This window comes from Pipistrellus kuhlii, unplaced genomic scaffold (assembly GCF_014108245.1).
Source record: "Pipistrellus kuhlii isolate mPipKuh1 unplaced genomic scaffold, mPipKuh1.p scaffold_m20_p_6, whole genome shotgun sequence".
NCBI classification, from domain to species: domain Eukaryota; kingdom Metazoa; phylum Chordata; class Mammalia; order Chiroptera; family Vespertilionidae; genus Pipistrellus; species Pipistrellus kuhlii.
The window spans coordinates 73,704,366-73,725,426 of record NW_023425562.1 but is presented as its reverse complement, the minus strand read 5'-3'; the positions used below and the strand labels follow the sequence as shown (position 1 = coordinate 73,725,426).

The window sequence follows — 21,061 nt, the reverse complement described above, 5'->3', positions numbered from 1 at the left end:
AGGCACCAGAGACATATGAGGAGGAACAAAACTGTCAGGCATCAGGTGAGAGCTGGTGGGGTAGGGGGTGCTTTCTCCAGACAGAAGTGATGGCAGAGGCCACTATTCCTTAGACAAGCCACTCCCCCACAGAACAGGCAGGTGGGTGCCATATCTGAGACTCCATGAACCTGGCTTACACTCTTTGCCCTGCCCTGGTGATCCCTGATACCTCACTTTCAGGCCCACCCAAGCTATTTCCAGTGACTTCCATACAAGTGGCTTCTATCTTGGCGCATGTTTCAGGTTTTCCTAAAATCTCTGAAACAAGCAGCATCTGGTCTCAGTGTGCTCTGTACCACTTGCTAATTGGCCCCAAACCCAGCATTAGCAGCAACCAGCTTTGGTTCACAGTCTGGCCTTGACTGGGCAGTTCCAAGCCCAACACAAGTAGCAACCATCTGCAGATGGCTTTGTAGCTCATGCCTGGTGGCCCCAATCCAAACACAGGTTATGGCTGACCTGGGCCTGCACCTCCTGGGAGGACTGAGAGCCAGCACACCCAGTGGACAGCATCAGACCACTTCTAAGTATCACCACCCAACCACCTCCACAAGTGACACACTCAAGGGGTGGACTAGGCGGGCAGCAGAGACTTGCTTTGTGGAGGGGGCCCCTGCACAGCTGATTCTCCACAGGTTGGAGGTCAGTGTTGCAGCCACTCTTTTCAGAGGATCATCCTGGAGGTAGTCCCTCTTATTGACATGGCAACAGCAATTAAGGTTCAACTATAAGAGGAGGGTGTACATATTCCATGGTGTGTGTGTGTGTGTGTGTGTGTGTGTGTGTACCTCAAGTGCCCAGATTGGGTGATTGGGTGATTGGGGAGGCTGTGCCACCAGACTCCACAGGACACCTATTACATTATGCCACTCTTCCAAGCTTGGGAGACATAGCAGCTCTACCTCATACATAGAAACAAACCTAGGGAGGCTGCCAAAATGAGGAGACAAAGAAACACATCCCAAATAAAGAACAGAACAAAATTCTAAAAAAGAGCTAAAAAAATGGAGACAAGCAATCTACTAGATGCAGAGTTCAAAACACTGAACTTAGTGAGAACTTCAATAGCATAAGAAAAGACCAGTCATATTGAAGTGAGAACTTAAATAGCATAAGAAAAGACTGAAAAAATGATTTCTTTTTTTAAAACAACAACAACAACAACAAAAATACAAAAGTGAAATGGAAAAAGATTCCACGAAAATAGTAGTCAAAAGAGAGTAGTGATGGCTAATACCATATCAAACAAAATAGACTTCAAGTTAAAAACTGTCATAAAAGACAAATATTATGTAATAATTAAAGGGCCAGTTCAATAAGAAGTAAAAACAATTATAAACATATATACCAGAGCTTTTACATATATGAAGCAAACATAGAATTGAAAGTAGAAATAAACAGCTGTATAATAATAGTCTGAAACTTCAATGTCCCACGTTCAAAAAAGGACAGAATAAAATCAGCAATCAACAAGAAAATAGAGGAGTTAGCCGAAACCGGTTTGGCTCAGTGGATAGAGAGTCAGCCTGCGGACTGAAGGGTCCCGGGTTCGATTCCGGTCAAGGGCACATACATACCTTGGTTGCGGGTACATCCCCAGTAGGGGGTGTGCAAGAGGCAACTGATCGATGATTCTCTCTCATCGATGTTTCTCTCTTCCTCTTTGTAAAAAATCAATAAAATATATTTTAAAAAAAGAAAAGAAAAAAGAAAATAGAGGAGTTGAACAAAATTATAGTCCAATTGGATCTGACAGACATATACAGAGCACTTTACCCAACAAAAGACCACATTTTTTTAAATCTTAAGAACACACAGTACATTCTCCAGGATAAATAATATGTTAAGCTACAAAATACATTTTAAGTTAAAAAAAAGATCAAAATTAAACAAAGTATCTTTTCTGATCACAACTAGAAATCAAAAGCAGAAGAAAAACTAGAAAATTCCTAAATACATGGAAATTAAATAGCACATTCTTAAAGAACAAATGGGTCAAAGAAAAAATCAGAAGAGAATTTAGAAATCATCATGTGATAAGTGAAAATGAAAACACAATATACCAAATCTTATGAGATACAGTGCCAATAGGGAAATTTATAGCTGTAATTGCTTATATTAAGAGTGAAGAAAGATCTCAAACCAACAATCTAACTTTGCACCTTAGGGAACTAGATAAAGAACAAAGTAAACACAAAGCTAGAAGGAGGAAAACAAAAATCAGAGCAGGATAAATAAAATAGGGAGTGGGAAAAAACAGATAAATCCTTGGACCCAAGAGTTGGTTCCTTACAAAGACCAAAATAACACAAAATTTTAGTTAGATTGACTAAGAAATAAGGAAAGAAGATTCAAATAACTAAAATCAGGAGTAAAAAAAATCACTACTACTGATTTTATAGAATAAAAATGGTAATAAGAGAGTACTGTGAACAACTGGATGCCAATAAATTATTTTTTAAATTTTATTTTATTGTTTAAAGTAGGGGTGTCGAACTCAATCAGAGAAGGGGCCAAAATCTAAAATCCAGCCTAAATCGTGGGCCGAATGGTTTACTGAACAGTCATAAACTGTCATTGTGATGGAAACGCAGCGGAGTGCAGTGATGACAGCGCTGTGCGGGCCACATTGCAAGGCCTGGCGGGACGGATTTGGCCCGCGAGCCTTGTGTTTGACACATGTGGTTTAAAGTATTACATATAGTAGTACCTATATTTCATTCCCCCCCCATAGACCTTCCCCAGCCTCCTCTAACCCCTGTCACATGTCCCCTCCCTTCCCCCCAGTGTCTTGTGTCCATTGTGGATGCCAATAAATTAGATAACCTGGATGAACTGGACAAGTTCCTAGAAACACACAAGCTGCCAAGACAAATTATGAAGAAATGAAAGTCTAAAGAGACCTATAGCCAAAACCAGTTTGGCTCAGTGGATAGAGGGTTGGCCTGCGGACTGAAAGGTCCCGGGTTCGATTCAGGTCAAGGGCATGTACCTTGGTTGTGGGCACATCCCCAGTAGGGGGTGTGCAAGAGGCAGCTGATCAACGATTCCCTTTAACTTTCTCTTCTTCTATGTAAAAAATCAATAAAATATATTAAAAAAATAAAAATAAAAATAAAGAGACCTATAACTAGTAAAACCATTGACTCAACATCAAAAACTTCCTAACAAAGTAAAGCCCTGGACTAGATGGCTTCCCTTCTGATTCTAACAAATATTTAATAAGGAATTTATAACAACCTTCTCATAATCTTCCCAATAGACAGACAATCTGGCTTGGGTTTGGAGCTGGAGCCGGGTGGAGGAGGGCAAAGGGGGGGAAATGGGGAACATTTGTAATACTCTCAACAATTATAAAAACCCACAAAGTTTGAGGCCTCATACTTCCTGATTTCAAAACACACTAGGAAGCTATAGTAATTAACACCCAGTAGTAGTGGTATATATAAGGGCAGATATATACTGTAGACCAATTGGATAGAATAAGAGCCCAGAAATAAACCCTAATGTATATGGTCAAATTATCTCTGACAAGGGTACCAACACTATTCACTGGGCAGAAGACAGTCTCTTTAATAAATGATAATGGGAAAACTAGATATCCATACAGAAGAAAAAAAATGAAGTTGGCTCTTTACCTTACATCAAGCATGTCAACCTTGTGGCCTGTGAGGTTGACATGCTTGCATTACATCACAGAGAGAAATTAACTCAAAATGAATAAAAGACTTAAATGTAAAACCTAAAACTATAAAACTAGAAGAAATCAGAAAAAAGTTTCATGATATTAAATTTGACAATGATTTCGTAGATAAAAACCAAAACACAGACAACAAAAGCAAAAACAGACAAGTGTGACTACATCACAATGAAAAACCTTTATGCATCAAAAGACACTAAAAATGGAGAAAAAATGCAACCTATGGCCCGGAGCGGACAAGCCCAGAGCGGCCGGGTCGGAAGCAGCCAGGCCGGGAGCAGCAGCAGCCAGGCCTGGAGCAGCAGTGGCCAGACCCGGAGCAGCTGGTTGTGGAACGGACCAGAGCAACAGAGGCCAGGCTCGGAGCAGCCAGCCCAGGAACAGCTTGCTCCTTGCCTGCCCCCACCCCAAGGCTGCCTCTCAGACATGGCTGGAAACTTTTGGGGGAACTTGAGGGTCTGCTCAATCAAGTGATGAAGGCTTAGATCTGGATGTGTTGAGTTAGTATAGCGCTGGGGTGTTGATCGGTGAGTGCCTTGTGTGGGGTCTGGATGAGGTTGGTTGATCTATTTGGAAACGTCTTTTGTGTGAAGTGTATCCTTGGGCATGTGGAGGTATTAGTGATTTGAGAAAATGCTAAGTAACTGATTTACTATCTGAAAAATTTAAAGTTCTGAAAGTTTAAGGTCTCTTGTCAAAAAGAGGTTTTAAAGCTAACACCTTAATTTTAATGGAGAAAGGGAATGACAAGCCCTTCCCACACAGAACAGGTAATCCAATTCCAACCAGCAGCTATGTTTAAACAATGTGTCCATTTACACTTGAATGGCTACACCTTTTGATAGCCTAAGGGCAAGTTTATATGTAAACAAGTTTGCTCTCAATTCCCAGGGCAGAATAAAAACAAGGTTTAAAATTATTAGATTTTAAAATTTATTCTTAGAAGTGTAAAAGTTTATTAATTAAAACAACAACAACAAAGGAGATTGAAAAACCTGATGAACAATAATAGCTGTTCATTTTAGGGAGGGGAGTGGACTGACTGTTCTGGGGAAAGGGGGAGTGGTGGAGGGGGGAAGAGACTGAACATAAACTGTGCACCTATGGATGAGGACAATGGGGGGTGGGAAGGGGGCAGAGGGTGGGGTGGGAACCTGGTGGAGGGGGGAAGAAATGAGGAACCTTTGTAATAATATGAACAATAAATTGATTTAAAAAAATTGATTTAAAAAAAACTGAAAAAAATGCAACCTACAGAATGAGAGAAAATATCTGATAAAGGATTAAGATCTCTAATATATAGAGAACTCCTAAAATTTAACAACAAAAAACAAATCACCCCATTCCAAAGAGGGCCTAAATAAACATCTCTTCGAAGGAAATATACAAACAGCCAATAAGCATATGAAAAGATGCTCAACATCACTAATTATTAGAGATACACAAAACTACAATGACATATCACCTCACACAAATTAGGATAGCCATTATAACTCCTCCCCTACCCCCCCCCCCCCCACACACACACACAGCAGAAAATAACAAATGTTGGGAACAACTGGTAAAACTGGAAACCTTGGGAAATTTAAATGTTGCAACCACTAAGAAAAACAGTATGGAGGCTCCTAAAAAAAATTGAAAACAGAATTACTATATGATACAATAATCTTCTTTCTGGGACTATAACCAAAAGAACTGAAAACAGGGTCTTGAGATTATTGCACACCCATGTTCACTGCAGCATTGTTCACAGCAGCCAAGAGGTAGAAACAGCCCAATGGCCACCCATAGATGAATGGATAAAGAAAATGTGATATATTTATGCAATAGAGTATTATTCAGCCTTAAAAAGGGAGGAAACTCTGACATATGCTACAACATGGATGAACCCTTTAGACACTATGCTAAGTGAAACAAGCCAGTCACACAAACACAAATATTCCACTTATATGAGGTACCTAGAGTAGTCATATTCATACTGACAGAAAGAATGGTGCCAGGGGCTGGGGAAGGCAGGAGATGAATTATTGTTTAACTAGAGGCCTGATGCATGAAATTCGTGCAAGAGTAGGCCTTCCTTCCCCCAGCTGCTGGCACCCGCTTCCCTCCGGCACCCAGCACCTGGGCTTCCCTAGGAACCCTGGCTTCATTGGGAAGGATGTCAAGTCTAATTAGCATTTTACGCTTTTATTATACACTAAGGGTCCAGTGCATGAACTCGTGCACCTTGAAAGGAACTGTGGGCCACGAGGCTGTGTTGGGGCTGGTGCCAACAGTGGGTGCGAGCGGGGCTAGTGCCAGCAACAGGTGTGAGTGCTGGGCAGTACCGCAACACACGGGAGCAAATAATTTTCAGTAACCACCAGAGGCTCACCGAGATGACAGCGACTGAAGTCCTGCCTTGGTCGGGTGCCCCCTCTCACCTGCTCCAATATCCCACTGCAGCTGATGCCTGCCATGTTCCTTGCTCTACTGACTGCCGCCAATGCCTGCCATTTTCCACACGCACTCCCCTGGTGGTCAGCGCATGTCATAGCAACCAGTTGTTCTACCGTTCGGTCTATTTGCATATCAGCCTTTTATTATATAGGAAGATGGGTACAGACATTCAATTTGGGTACGAAAAAGCTCCGGAGATATATGGTGGTGATGAGCACACAATGTGTATATATTTAATGTCTGTAAGTTATATACTTAAAAATGGTAATGTTATTCACCATTAAAAATGTTATGTATATTATGTCACAATAAAAAAAAAAGTCCTCTAATGGCTGAGGCAAGACCGATAACCTAAATGAGTTCTGTGATGTAGGGCTAAAGGCAGTGGTAGGGGAGGAAAATGAAGAGGGCTGGGCCTGCCTATTGTGTCAAATTCACACCTTACTCTCTCAACAAAGGCAGCAGGTTATGTCTTGAGATTTTTCCTGCCTCGAATATTGTTTCTTTTAGCATCCTTTTCCTTGGGTCCTTTCTCCACAATGGCATCCTCTTCCTTTCGTTCTTTCTTCACACCTCTGCGGAACCTTCTCAAGATGCGTACTGCCACTGTGGACCCTGGCAGCTGGAGGCGCCTCCCTTGGGCTCCTTGGCGCCTGCACATTTCCCCTCCCCGAGCAAACTGTAGGTGGAGTGCCTCTCTTCCTTCTGGTTGAACAGCTCCTCTCTAGCACCAGGGACCAGGCTACTCATCCCGAATCTCCAACTCTGGCACAAGGCCAGAGTCCAGCAGCTGCTCAGCCAGCACTTGCTGGTAAAGGAGGCTAGCTGACAGCTTAGCAATTCACCGAGACAGAACAGGCAGTGAGGGGAAGATGGAGGGACAGAAGATGCTCTAGGACCTGGGGGACAGACACCAACAGTAGTAGGCCTTTTAGGAGGGGGCTGTTCCCGGGACACAGAAGTGACCAGGTTTTTTACGTGCTGAGTTTGAAATGACAGCAGGGCATCCGTCACTTATGGAACTGCTCTGGGAGAGATGACAGGATTGGGTCGGGCCTGGGGAGTTATCTGCATGAAGGGGATGTTTGCTGAGATCAGGAGTGAAGAGGTCAGCAACGGAGAAGACCCAGGCATGAGTAGAGGCTGAGACACAATCTGGGGAATGCCCTCTCATAGGCCTCCTTTTGTTATATAACCTGAAGTTCCCATTGCTAACTGATCATTAAGAAATATTTATATTAATAGCAAAAGTTCTAAAGCAGCTATTTCCAAGGATGAACAGTGAGGGCACAAAAGCAATCCCATACAAATGTGAAAGTGTTTTGTAAAATCCATTTACATCCTATCTAATAAAAGGGTAATATGCAGCCGAAGCCGGTTTGGCTCAATGGATAGAGCGTCGGCTTGGGGACTGAGGGGTCCCGGGTTCGATTCCGGTCAGCGGCATGTGCCTTGGTTGCGGGCATATCCCCGGTGGGAGGTGTGCAGGAGGCAGCTGGTCGATGACTCTCTCGTCAATGTTTCTAGCTCTCTGTCTCTCTCCCTTCCTCTCTGTACAAAAACAATAAATATATTTTAAAAAAAAAGGGTAATATGCAAATTAACCATCACTCCATCATAAAGATGGCAGCACCCATAGCCACAAGATGGCGGCTTCCAGTCCTCTCAGCCCTGCCGGTGTCCCCCAGTCCAGGGGGACGAGGGAGGGGCGGAGAGGAGAGAGGTAGTATCTGAGAGTGGGCAGTGTGAGCAGCCTGGCGGAATGCTTGCTTTGTTGCCATGGCAACAAGGCAGGCATTCCCCAACCAGCTGCAAATGGGCCTCTGAGCTGTGGAGAGCCTCTGGGTAGCGGGTGCAGAGTGGTCAGGCCCCGGAGAGAGCTACTGGTGCACAGATTCATGTGCAGGGCTCCTAGTATTCTATGTTAGCCTAAGAGCTAAGTGGTTCTCAACCTTCCTAATGCTTCGACCCTTTAATACAGTTCCTCATGTTGTGGTGACCCCTAACCGTAAAATTATTTTCGTTGCTACTTCATCACTGTAATTTTGCTACTGTTATGAATCATAATGTAAATATCTGTGTTTTCCGATGGTCTTAGGCTCCACCCACAGTTTGAGAACCACTAGCAGGGTCGCCTAAGACCATCGGAAAACACAAATATTTACATTAGGATTCATAACAGTAGCAAAATTACAGTTATGAAGTAGCAACGAAAATAATTTTACGGTTGGGGGTCACCACAACATGAGGAACTGTATTAAAGGGTTGCCGCATTAGAAAGGTTGAGAACCACTGTTCTACATGATCAGATTAACAAGTGATATATTTTGAGGAAAAAGTTGCCCTTTATTAAATTTGTCTACCTGTTAAAAAAAAACCTTTACATATATGCTATCTTATTATCAGAGGTCTACAAGGCTGGCACTTATATCACACAACATAAACTGGGATCACAGGTTAACACATGGTGAGGCACAGACAAAACTTCCTGACTTCCAATAAATGTGCTTCATCACTTCCCTTTCCCTATTAATACAAGACTACGTTAGACAACCAAAAAACACACATGAAATTACATACACATAATTATTTAAGTTACACACCGTAAGTCCAGGGTGACTCAAACACAGTCCAGATAGAATGTAGTAGGAACAAAGCACCAAGAACAGCCTGGCCCATAGGCACCTGCAAGCCCCTGAAGCCAAACCCAAAAGCCAATTTCATTCCCCTGGGCTAAGCTAAGGTATTTGTCCAGAGCCGAGACACCTGCAGGAGAGACAAATCGCATTTCCGTGGCTACCGCTAGTACTGCAGTGCAAACGTGATGATCAGGCCTCCCCAGAGGTGCATGGAGGAAAGTAATTCAACTTTAGCTTTGTTCTGTGAAGGACAGTTTAGAAAGTAAGGAACATGGAATAGGCTGGCCGATGAGGTAAGGTGCACAAAAGCAAACAGAAAGTGTTCACTGGGCGAACCTTGCACCCAGCTGGTTCCTGCCGGGGGGCACCCTGTCAGGGCAGGTTGGGTCAGAACCTGGATGTGGAGCAGAGGTGCCTGCCCCAGGCCTGGCTTGGTGTCTGGGGACAGCAGATGGGCTCTCAGAAATACAAGGTCTCAATGGCATAATCTCACGGATGGTGGCCACCTAATCTGTTGGCCTGCCCTTTCAAGGTTTTCAGTAAAAGTACACAAAACAGCCATGTGCACAAATGACTGCCACATATACTGAAAACGTATCCAAAATCAGAGTATGTTAGCCAACCATAACTTATTCTCCTGGTAGGTTTTAAGAGATCTATCTCCCCTTTTCTGCAAACACACACACACACACCAAAAAACCCCCAAAAAACCCTGTACATGAATCAGCCCTGTCAATACCACCTGTTGTTTCCTTTTCACAGGACACAGTGGGAGGGAGGCACTTCCAGATCTCTTTCCTGGACTGTCCACGCCTCTGGTTCTTCACGAAAGGCTCAAGGAGGGAGACGGGCACACACCATATTAGCCAAATGACACTTCTGAGGGCAGAAGTGGGGGAGAACAAAAACCAATTTCTGGACTTGTATCACTATGCTTGCGGGACTTTTCATGAACCTTGTTCGTGCCATGGTAACGCCAACAGGAGGCGTCCAGAGGGTGGAGGTGTGTGGGTGCCTGGAGGGCACTCTCCTGACTAGGTTACTTCCGGGTAGCTGGTTCCTCTGGGCGGACACCCGGAATGCAGGGCTGTGTCTACAATAATCTACAGAGCTATTCTGGCTTTTCTACAATCCTTAAAACCATTCTGTGGCTCCTAGCGGCACTTAATCTAAAAATCACCCGTCCTTCCAAGGTCCCCTGCCCATCTCTCTCCCTCCTCGTCCGCACTCTCCTGGCCGCTCACTGCTGTCCACTGAGCAGAGTCCAGCCCCGCGTCCACCTCTGGGCCTCTTCCTCCCACAGCCTGGAGCGCCAGCTCTAGGCTCACGGGTCAGCTCAAGCAGAACCACTCTTACCACCTCATAAGCTCATCTGGTCAGAGGCCATTGTCCTCACACCCTCAGTATTGTATGAATGGCATAATCTCACGGGTTCCCCAACTGGGCTGTGAGGCCCAGGAAGGTAGGGGCCTGCCTGTCCTTCCTCTAATTGAAATGTGTCTACCCATGAAACAAATAGCTTTCCATGTGCCATATCCATGACCAGAAGCCCACAAGGGTGCTGCACCTGCACAGGGCTGGGAGGAGCGACGGCAAACGCTGGCTGGCTGGCTGAATGAATGAATGAATGCATGCATGCAGCAGGGTTGCCAGAACTGACTGCGCCCCTCAGGGGTCCCCGAAGTTCAGAGTCCAGGGAGAACTGCGGGAGCTGGGGCGGGAGGGCGGCAGGAGGGACGACCAGTGCGCAAGGGACTCCCAGGCCACCTCCAGGCGCTGCCGCTGGAGGACCCGAGTGGCAGGCGGGCGGCTCTGCACCCCGGAGGCCCCGGGTCCGCCACCCCTCCGCTCCGGTCCTCCACCCCTCCGCCCCCGCTCCAGGGCGCAGCGCACCGGCGCGCCCGCCCGGAGGCCCATGTGCTGCCAGCTGCCCGCAGTCCCGCCGGCCCTCACCCGCCCCAGGTCCCCCGCTTACCCTGCAAGGGCCCCTCTGCCCACCCGCAGAGGGAGGTGACGTTCCCGGGGAGGGGGCGGAGGGGTGACAGAGGGTGCCTCAGCCTTCCCACCCCGGCGGCCGGCGTCACCTCGCCTTCCACACACCAGCGGCAGCGAACCCGCCGGGCACGGGCCCCGCCCACTTTCACGCCACGTTCCTGCTGGGCGGGGCGTAGCGGGACAGGTGCGCATGCGCGGAGCAGAGGCGGGGCATCGCGGTCCCCGCCGCGCAGGCGCAGTGGTCTTTCCCACGTGGGTTGATGTGAAGGTTCTTTGCAGCCCTGAGCCTGGATGGTGTCCCCACCGAACTGAGGTCTCAGACCCTTTGGGGCGCTACCCTTCCCCCCCCCCACCCCCATCACCCCAAGCCCAAGAGCTGCTCTTCCCGTCGGATTCAGCTTCTGATCCAGCTTCCTCGTTTGACACTATCACAGTAATATATATATAGGAGTGTGTGTTTCCTACATTGTTACTAGTAGAGTCTTTCCAAACCCTTGAATTATTGACAATCCAATTGTCACAAAAATTCTATCTCATATACAGTTTTAATTTATATTTATTCTAATATTTTGAAATGCCTGTTCAATGGCATTGTGACGGCCCTGCTTCTGTCTCCTGGACACATCTCAGGCCATATTTCACTGTTAGAGTTTCTAGAATCTTTCACTTTGGTTGATACAGGCTTTTACTTGTGCTGTTTATGTTTGGAAAGCTCTTCCCCCAGGTCTTTCCTTAGTGAATTGTTATGGTCGGAATGTTTGTGTCCCCCAAAATTCATACGTTGAAATCTTGCCAGGCAAGGTGGGTGAGGCCTCTGGAAGATGAATTGAGTTAATGTCCTGATCAAAGAAGATATAGAGCTATCCCCTGCCCTTTCTGCATATGAGGGTGCAGTGAGACGACATGGCTCTGAGGAAGATGGCTCTTACTGAATCTGCTGGCACCTTGATCTTAAACTTCCTAGACTCCAAGACTATAAGAAACAAATATTTGTTATTTATAAGCCACCCAGTCTATGGTATTTTTTATTATAGCAGCTCAAATGGACTGAGACATATATTCTTTCTCATTTAAAAAAAATATTTTTATTGATTTCAGAGAGGAAGGGAGAGAGAGAGAGAGAGAGAGAGAGAGAGAGAGAGAGAGAGAGAGAGAGAGAGAAACATCAATGATGACAGATAATCATTAATCGGCCACCTCATGCATGTCCACACTGGGGACTGAGCCTGCAACCTGGGCATGTGCTTTGGGAATCAGACTGTGATCTCCTGGTTCATAGGTTGACACTCAACCACTGAGCCATGCCAGCTGTGCTCTTTCTCATTTTTTAAGACTTAGCTCAAATAGCTCCTCTTCAAACCACTTTATCTAGAGTGGCCTCCCAGTCCTATGTAGTTTCACCCTATTTGTTATTTCCTTCATGCACTTATCACACCTTTTGCTACATTATTTGTTGATTTGTGTATTTTTATATGCTTTATTCCACTACGGAAAGATAAGCTCCGTGAAAACAAGGAAGTGATTTGTCCTGACAGTTGTTGCATGCCCAGTACCTAGCACTTGGTTGATGCATTGTAGGTGCCCATATGCCCTTGGCCCACTTCTGACTTCAGCTCCCAGGGGTGGTGAAGAATTCCCATAAATGCTGCCACCTCACATAACTCTTAGCTCTCCAGGTTAGGGTTTTCCTTAGAACTTTCTTGGGCAGCCCTGGCAGCAGGCACAGCCTAGAAGTTCAACCCTTAACTAACTGGGGATGAATGCCTCAGCCTTCCATACCTCATAGGAGCAGGACTGAGACTTGGTTGCCCTAAAGGAGCTCAAACATGCCCAACCCCTGTGATGGTTTTCCTTTCTTTCTGGGCCCCCTCTCCAAAACAAACTACTGGCATTGAAGCTCTTATCTTAGAATGTCTTTGGAAAAACCCAAACTAAGACAATGCTCAGTAAATATGTTGAAAGATGGATGGATTCATTATGGTGCTTCTCCAGGTTTTATTAGTCAGCTAGAAGCAGCAAGTCAGTCTTCCAAGAAGAAGGTGATGGAATCCAATTGGCACCCACCCTGGAAGTGCTCCAGAAAATGTAAGCAAGTGCTCTGACAGCAGGAAGGAGTCACTAGCCTGTTTTTGGGAGTGACAAAGTTGTGGAAGAGGTAGAGTTGCCCCAGTTTACCCAATGTAAGTAAGGATAGAGTGGAGGGAGCCCACTATTTTGTGCAGATACCTGATCAGATTTGTCATCAACTCTCACCAATCTAGGAGGAGGGCTACAAATCTCTCTGTTACATGAAGTAGTGTAAATATCAGAGGTTCCAAACTTCATTTGTATTTCAGATCCAGGCCAGGAAAGCAATAAAACCAGCTGCATTAGACAATAATTTCCTGCCCTGGCACAGACCAATCAATCAGTGGAAACCTAGAACCTGCTGAGTATTCCATTGAGATCTTCTCCTGAGACCTCACCTAAGATTTCCACCCTTAAAACCCTTAGGACAAAGGACCCAGTGCGCTCTCAAGAGAACCCTGAGCCTTTCCCTTCCCCTTCTCCTGCAAGCCCAGGCATGTTACCATTGCCTCTATAAACTTGTTTCCTCGGCCTATTTTTCAAAGGTTTGGAGCGGGCCAAGGTCACACACGTATGATATGAGGTCATAATGTATAAAAAAAAGATTTTATTCTGACCACCTGGGCACAGGTGGTTTGAGAATGAGAAAGGCATCAACGAAGAGAGCAGGGAGAGATAGGTTTTTATTAATTTTTGCTGGCTGCAAGCCGCTCTGCTGACGTAAGGGTCTGGTTTATCCTTGGTTCTTCCCAGGCCAGGTGTCTTCTGCTTATCTGAGCTATGCTGTGCTCAAGGCTGCAAGCTTTCTGCAAGATATCCGCTAAGCACAATAAGTTTTTCTTTGCCCCATTTCATTCTCTTGAACCCTTTCAACTTCTTCTACAAATTACTTCTGTCTCTGTGATTTTATAAATAGATATTCTCTTATAGTTTGAGCCTTGGCTCTGAATTACTTCCTAGCCAGAACTCAAGTACCAAGAACCAAGGTTGCTGAATCAGGCCCGGTCAGACCCCACAGGTCTAACATCTGGTGTCATTTCAGCTGCTGACACGTTTTCTTTATTTTTTTACTATATATTTTTAATTTTTGTTGAATTCACTGAGATGACATAAGTTAATAAAGTTATATAGGTTTTAGGTTTACAGTTCTATAACGCATCGTCTGTATATTATATTGTTTTCACCACCCCAAGTCAAGTCTCCTTCCATCATCATTTATCCCCCTATACTGTCTTCTACTCTCCTCCCCCATCACTTCCCTTTCCCTCTCATAATTACCATACTGTTGTTGGTGTTTATTAGTTATTTTTTTTCTTTTGCTTAATCTCTTCATCTTTCTCACCCAGCCCTTTCTTTGTGTCTATGAATCTGTTTCCATTTTGTTTATTAGTTAACTTTTTTAATATATATTTTATTGATTTTGTACAGAGAGGAAGGGAGAGAGATAGAGAGTTAGAAACATCGACGAGAGAGAGTCATCGATCAGCTGCCTCTTGCACGCCCCCCCCTGGGGATATGCCCGCAACCAAGGTACATGCCCTTGACCGGAATCGAACCAGGGACCCTTCAGTCCCCAAACCAACGCTCTATCCATTGAGCCAAACCGGTCTCGGCTATTAGTTAATTTTGTTCATTATATTTCATATATAAGTGAGATCATATGGTACTTGTCTTTCTCTGACTGGATTGCTTCCATTTACACAATGGAATACAACTCAGCTATTAAAAAAACAAAAAGAAAAATTTACCTTTTGAGACAGATGGGGATCTGGAGAGTATTGTGCTAAGTGAAATAATCTATGTCAATGGAGTGTTAAAATCCTCTACTGTGACTGTATTACTTTCAATCACTCCACTTTTGTCCATCAAGATTTGCTTTATATGTTTTGGTGCTCTTAAGTTGGGTGCATAAATGTTTACAAGGGTTATATACTCTTATTGTTCCCTTTATCATTATGTAGTGTCCTTTTTTGTCTCTTACTATAGCCAATGTTTAAAAATATATACATATATATTTATTTATTGTTAACAGAATTAAAAATGTTCCCCATTTTCCTCCACTTTGCCCCCATCCACTCAGCCCCTACCCCAACCCAGGCCTTCATCACACTATTGTCTGTGTTTATAGGCTATGCATATCTATATATACTATAAAAGCTAAGTGACCAACTGTATGACCATACGACTGACTGAACCACCTACCAGTACATATAACATGCACTGGCTATAATATCTATCTATCTATCTATCTATCTATCTATCTATCTATGCAAAGTGTCCCCTTGGGAGTTTGACCGGGAGACTGGGAGTTTGATTGCTTGTTATGACATGCACTGACCACCAGGAATGCCCCAGCTGGCAGCTGACAGCCAGGGAAGGGAGGTCCCGGCCAGCAGCCGTAAGGCTCCGATTAGATCTGATTGCTGGCCAAGCCTAGGGACCTACCCATGCACAGATTTCATGCACTGGGCCTCTAGTTTAAAAATAAATGTTGACTTGTACCTGTACGATACATACCGTATTTTTCGGACCATAAGACGCACCGGACCATAAGACGCACCAGTTTTTAGAGAAGGGAAATGAAGAAAAAAGATTCTGAAACAAATAGTGTCCTAAAATATTTTATGTGCATTAAAACCCAACATCACAGTCATAAACACATGTAATCAACCCTGTAAAGTAAACAGCAGCATTTAGAACCATTTTAGAGCTGGGCAAGCACACAGAGACCACACAGAGCCGGGCAAGTAAAAAAATTTTTTTTTTAAAGTATATGTGTAGGCTATATTTGGACCATAAGACGCAGGGACTTTTCCCCCCCACTTCTGGGGGAAAAAAGTGCGTCTTATGGTCCGAAAAATACGGTATAAAGCTCTCGATGATGCCAATTGCATGTGTGTTTTAATTTTATAATACTATATTATATGTACTATTTTGACATTTAATTATTTGTAGTAGCATAATTACCACATGAATCTTCTAATTAATTTCCTTTCAATGTGCACGAATTGGCCACTAGTAAATATATCAATATAAGTTCTTTGGTTAATCTCTTCTTGCATACCCCTTGCCCCCTTGTCTCTGAGATCTGTCAGTCTGTTCCATGTATCCATGCCTCTGGACCTATTCTGTTAATCAGTTTATTTTAGATAAATAATTAGGTTTTATATATTACTGAGATCATTTGGCATTTGCCTTTCTCTGGCTTATTTCACTTAGCATATTAATCTCCAGATTCATCCGTGTTGTCTTAAAGAGTAAAAGATGCTTATTTTTTATAGTCACATAGTATTCTGAAAATGTACCACAGCTTTTTTACCCCTTCATCTTCTGATGGGCACTCGGGGATCCATGACTCTGGACCCAATTTGTTTATCAGTTTATTTTGATCATTAGATTCCACATATAATTGAGATAATGTGATATTTGTCTTTCTCTGACTGGCTTATTTTGCTTAGCATAGTAATCTCCAGGTCCATCATGCTGTTGCAAAGGATAAAAGAAAGATCCTTCTTTTTATGGCCACATGGTATTCCACTGTGTAAATGTACCACATTTTTTAAAATCCTCTATTTTCTGATGGGCACTTGGGATGTTTTCAGATGTTAGCTATTGTAAACAATGCTGCTATAAACATAGTGGTGCATGTATTTTTTTTTCTGATTTCAGGACTCATATAATATATTTCCAGACATTAGGTCACTGGGTCAAATGGTAGCTCCATTTTTTATTTTTGAGGAAACTGCATACTGTTTTCTACTGTGACTGTATGTGGGGATGCTAACCAGAGTACACTAGATGTTAAAGGGTTAAAGGCCCATTTGCCACACACTGCCTTACTTCCACAGCTCCTCTGAGTTTAGTGTGCTTTTCTCTTGTAGTTGTAGAATTTTCACTCAGCCAGCCTACTTGTGGTTCTGGATGATGTCTGTTTTGTCTTTTAGTTGTAGTTTTGAAGTTGTTGTGCAAGGCAGCAGTTCAGTGTTTACCTATACTGCCATCTTGGTTTCTCATTGTCATTTTAATTTCCATCTCTCTGATGATTAGTAATGTTGAACATTTTTTCATGTCTCTTGGCCATCTGTATGTCCTCTTTGGAGAAGTGTCTATTTGCCCATTTTTTAAATTGGATTTTTCTCTCTTGTTGAGTTATATGAGTTCTTTATAACTTCTTGAAATTAACCCCTTATCAGGTGTATTATTGGCAAATGTGTTCTCCTATAAAGTTCCCTTTTCATTTAAAAAATATATTTTTATTCATTTCAGAGAGGAAGGGGAAAGGAGAGGTAAATAGAAACATCAATGATAAGAGATAAGATTCCATTGGGATTGAACCTGCAACCCAGGCTTGTTCCCTGACTAGGAATCCTGCTTCATAGGTTGACTCTCAACCACTGAGCCATGCCAGCAGGGATTTATGAATTGTTTATTTTTTTGAATTTTCGATTAATATTTTCATACCTTAATTAACTGGATAATTGAAATTGGGAAGTGGAGGACTACTAAATCTAGATAGTCTTTCAGCCTCCCAGTTTCCCTTCCTAGGTATCTATTACCAGCTTGTTTGTATTCGCCAGAGGTATTTTTATATACATAAGCATATATGCATATTTATAGATTTGTTCCTAATATTTTTCAATCACAATGGAATGGCTCAACTTCAACCACATTTTTTTTCAATAATTTTTGAATTTACATTTCTGGGAATATGTTTGGTGTCAGTCTGTAGAAAGGACATCGGGTGGCAGTATACTACCAGATGATGGGGGCTAGGAGAGCCTTTGCAAAAACTAAATAGCAACTGCACTTGGTTTTCCTGTACTGGGTAGCAATACTCATATCTGATAAAATAGACTTCAAAACAAAAGCATAACAAGAGGCAAAAAAGGTCACTACATAATAATAAAGGGATCGATCCAGCAAGAGGATATAACCCTGCTAAACATATATGCACCTAATGTAGGAGCACCTAGATATATGAAAAAAATTCTGGTGGACTTTAAGGGAGAGATCAATAGCAATAGTCATAGTAGGGAACTTTAACACCCCACAGTCAACAATGGACAGAACTTTCAGACAAAATATCCACAAGGAAACAACGACTTAAATGACACACTAGACCAGTTGATATCTACAAAACATTTCATTTCAAAGCAGCAAAATATACATTCTTCTTTACAAAAATATATATATTTTATTGATTTTTTACAGAGAGGAAGAGAGAGGGATAGAGAGTTAGAAGCATCGATGAGAGAGAAACATCGATTAGCTGCCTCCTGCACACCCCTACTGGGTATGTGCCCACAACCAAGGTACATGCCCTTGACCGGAATCGAACCTGGGACCCTTCAGTCCCCAGGCCGATGCTCTATCCACTGAGCCAAACCAGTTTCGGCTATACATTCTTCTTAAGTGCACATGGAACATTCTAAAAAAAAAAAAAAAAAAAAAAAAGACATGTTAGGACACAAAAGAAGTCTTAATAAATTAAGAAGATTGAAATCATATCAAGCATCTTCTCGCCGAAACCGGTTTTGCTCAGAGGATAGAGCATTGGCCTGTGGACTGAAAGGTCCCAGGTTCGATTTCGGTCAAGGGCACGTACCTTGGTTGTAGGCACAGCCCCAGTGGGGATTGTGCAGGAGGCAGCTGATCAATGTTTCTCTCTTATTGATATTTCTAACTCTCTATCCCTCTCCTGTCCTCTCTGTAAAAAAAGAATCAATAAAATATTTTTATTTTTTTCTTCCTTATTTTTTAAAATTAATTTATTATCTGTGTACATATCTTACCATTGTCTCCCCCCCCCCAATACATACCCTCCTTCCCCAGAGTTTTGTGTCCATTGGTTGTACTTATATGCATGTATACAAGTCCTTCGGTTGATCTTTTATCTCCCCCAGATCTCCCTACCTTCCCCACTGTAATTTGACAGTCTGCTTGTTGCTTTACTGTCTCTGTATCTATCTTTTGGTTCATCAGTTTATAATGTTCTTTATTATCCATAAATGAGTGAGGTCATGTGGTGTTTCTCTTTCATTGACTGACTTATTTCACTCAGCATGATGTTCTCCAATTCCATCTAGGTTGCTGCAAATGATGAGAATTCTTTATGGCAGCATAGTATTCCATTGTATAGATGTACCATAGTTTTTTGATCTAATCCTCTGCTGATGGGCACCTAGGCTGTTTCCAAATCCTAGCTATTGTAGATTGTGCTGCTCTGAACATAGGGGTGCATATATCCTTTCTGATTGGTGCTTCTAGTTTCTTGGGATATAATCTTAGGAGTGGGATTACTGGGTCAAATGAGAGTTCCATTTTTAATTTTTTTGGGGAAACACCACACTTCTGCACAGTAGTTGCACCAGTTTGCATTCCCACCAGCAGTGCACGAAGGTTCCTTTTTCTCCGCAACCTCGCCAACACTTGTCGTTTGTTGATTTGTTGATGTTGGCCATTCTGACAGGTGTCAATAAAATATTTTTTAAAAAGCATCTTCTCTGACCAGAACAGCATGAAACTAGAAATAAACCATGACGAATAAATAATTAAATAAATAAAATAAAAAAATTCAAACATGTGGAGGCTAAATAGCGTGTTATTAAACAATGAATTAAACAACAATGACATCAAGGAAGAAATCCAAAATTACCAGGAAACAAGTGAAAATGAACACACAACCACCCAAAATCTCTAGGACACAGCAAAAGCAGTCCTGAGAGGGAAGATCATAACTTATCAGGCCTACCTCAAGAAGCAAGAATAATCTCTACACCTAAAAGAACTGGGAAGAGAACACCAGGAAAAGCCCAGAGTAAGTAGAAGGATGGAAATAATAAAGATCAGAGCAGAAATAAATGACATAGAAACAACAAAAAATACGAAAGATCAATGAAACCAGAAACGGATTCTTTGAAACGGTTAACAAGATTGATGAACCTTTAACTTGGCACATCAAGACACTATGAAAGTAGATCCCAATAAATGTAATCAGAGGTGAAAGAGGAGAAGTAACAACAGACATCCCAGAAATACAAATGATTGTAAGAAAATATTGAACAACAATATGCCAACAAAACAGAACAACCAAGGCCCTAGCCAGTTTGGTTCAGTGGTAGAGCGTCAGGCCTCAGACTGAAGGTTTCCAGGTTCCATCTGGCCAACAGCACGTACCTTGGTTGCAGGCTAGATCCCAGGCCCTGGTTGTGGTACCTGCAGGAGGCAACCAATTGATATGTCTCTCTTACATTGATGTTCCTCTCTTTCTTTCCCTGTCTTGCCCCTGCTTCTGCTGTCTCTGAAAATCAATGGAAAAATATCCTCGGGTGAGAATTAACAACAACAACGAAAATAAACAACTTGAGCAAAATGGAAAAATTCCTTGAAACATACAGTCTTCCAAAACTGAATTGGGAAGAAGCAGAACACCTGAATAGACCAATAACTACTGATATAGAAGCAGTAATAAAAAAAAATTCCTACTAACAAAAGTTCTGGATCAGGTGGCCTCACAGGCCAATTTTTCCAAACATTCAAAGAAGAACTAACACCTATCATCCTCATACTATTCCAAAAAAATGCAAGAGAAGGGAAGACTTCCAAGCTTTTTTTATGAGGCCAACATTATTTTAATACCTAATCCAGATAAAGACACAGCAAAGAAAGAAGATTATAGACCAATATCCCTAATGAATATAAATGCTAAAATTCTCAACAAAATATTAGCAAATCATATACTGGCAATGCATTTAAAAAATCATACACCTTGCCGGGACCGGTTTGGCTCAATGGATAGAGCGTCGGCTTGGGGACTGAAGGGCCCCGGGTTCGATTCTGGTCAAGGGCATGTACCTTGGTTGCAGGCATATCCCCAGAAGGGGGTGTGCAAGAGGCAGCTGATCGATAACTCTCTCTCATTGATGTTTCTAACTTTCTATCTCTCTCCCTTCCTCTCTGTACAAAAATCAATAAAATATATATTTAAAAAAAAATCATACACCTTAATCAAGTGGGATTTATTCTGGGGATGCAAGGTTTGTACAATATCCACAAATTTCAGATATCTCTTATAGCAATATTTTTGCCGATAATCTCCTAAGAACAAGGGAAACAAAGAAAAAGATAAACAAGTGGGACTCCATCAAGCTAACAAACTTCTGCACAGCAAAAGAAACCT

At 42.8% G+C, this 21,061-nt stretch overlaps 1 protein-coding gene across 1 annotated transcript in view; it reads right to left on the bottom strand.

The window, feature by feature from the left end:
- The window catches only part of ENTPD6 (ectonucleoside triphosphate diphosphohydrolase 6), a 32,209-nt gene extending 21,271 nt beyond the window's left edge, over positions 1-10,938 (bottom strand). The window contains exons 1-2 of the mRNA XM_036418804.2: positions 10,796-10,938; positions 10,065-10,066 (exon numbers count right to left, since the gene is read on the bottom strand). The gene's annotated coding sequence lies outside the window, so the exon portion shown is untranslated. The remainder of the gene's footprint in view (positions 1-10,064; positions 10,067-10,795) is intronic.
- Between the last annotated feature and the right edge of the window lie 10,123 nt (positions 10,939-21,061).